General features: G+C 52.1%; 1 pseudogene; it reads left to right on the top strand.

The window, feature by feature from the left end:
• Positions 1–260: 260 nt before the first annotated feature.
• Positions 261–1,239, top strand: LOC105879302 (immunoglobulin lambda variable 1-40-like; annotated as a pseudogene).
• The last annotated feature ends 213 nt before the right edge of the window (positions 1,240–1,452 follow it).

The following is a 1,452-nucleotide window of genomic DNA, read 5'->3' on the forward strand; positions in this document are numbered from 1 at the left end:
CAGTGGGGAGGAAGTGCTGGCTCTGGGACACTCTGGTGACAATGTCACACGATGGAGTCTCTGGGTCTGGACACCAGGGGACGATCGGGGTCTACTCTTGAGAGGTGTAGGGTGATCAGAGCTGGAACCAGCACCTGCCCTGCCTGGTGCCCTCTGCTCAGGGCACAGCTGTGACCTCCCCATCCCCTGGGACCACACAGCCCCGCCCCCACCCACCCCTGACACCCTCAGGCACAGGGGCCTGACCAGGGCCCAGGGGGGGCAGAAAGCCGGGGCCATTTGCATGGAGGAGCCTCCCCTCTCAGGGTATGAAGAGGGGAAGGACAGACCTGGGGAAGCTGCTGCAGCTGCGGGCACAGAAGGCAGCACTCCGGACAGTCCCGCCATGGCCTGGGCCCCGCTCCTGCTCTCCCTCCTGGCTCACTGCACAGGTGAGCTGACTCGGGCCAGGGAAGGGCCTGGGAGGACCGTGGGGCCCTGCTCTGTCCTCTTGTCTCCAGACCCAGAGTCACCATGTGTGTGTCTCCCCCTTCCAGGGTCCTGGGCCCAGTCTGCGCTGACGCAGGCGCCCTCGGTGTCTGGAGCCCCGGGGCAGAGCGTCACCATCTCCTGCTTGGGAAGCAGCAGCAACATCGGGGGCAATTCTGTGTCCTGGTACCAGCAGCTCCCAGGAACGGCCCCCAAACTCCTCATCTATTATGATAGCGATAGACCCTCGGGGGTCCCTGCCCGGTTCTCTGGCTCCAAGTCTGGCAGCTCGGCCTCCCTGGCCATCACGAAGCTTCAGGCTGAGGACGAGGCTGACTATTACTGTTCATCCTGGGACAGTAGCCTGAGTGGTCACACAGTGCTGCAGACACAGGGGGAAGTGAGACAGAAACCTGCCCCTGCTTTCTTGTGATCACTGTCACGACTGCCTGTGACAAACGCCAGGCAAAACATTGACTGTGGCCAACCCCAGGCATTCACGTCTGAGGATCTAACTCTCAGCGCACAGACCTGCTTTAAATGCTCACTGACCTTCCAAAGTCAGTGACCTTGCACTCTTTCATATTGTTTATTAAAATATCTTCATTAATATATATTATAATGTCTATGTCATAAATTGCACCCTTTTAAAATATACACTTCAAATTTTCTTTAGTGTTTATTGAGTTGTGCAACCATCACTGGAACATGAATTTAGAATATTTTCATCACCCTATTAATAAACAACTATTAGTCTAATAGCTAGTATCACTATAACTTTGGTTTGTGTATCCAATTTTCATTTCCCACATAACTTAGATTAATACATGAAAATGTTTACTAGGTTAACTTTCATACATGAAATACATCAAGACCTAATTTAGTACTTCATTCATTTTTATTGCCAAGAAAAAGATTCCATGGCATGTACGTCCTACAGATTGTTAAACCATTCATGAGTTTTTGGACATTTACTTTGCTTAA

This window comes from Microcebus murinus, chromosome 22 (genome assembly GCF_040939455.1).
Source record: "Microcebus murinus isolate Inina chromosome 22, M.murinus_Inina_mat1.0, whole genome shotgun sequence".
NCBI classification, from domain to species: domain Eukaryota; kingdom Metazoa; phylum Chordata; class Mammalia; order Primates; family Cheirogaleidae; genus Microcebus; species Microcebus murinus.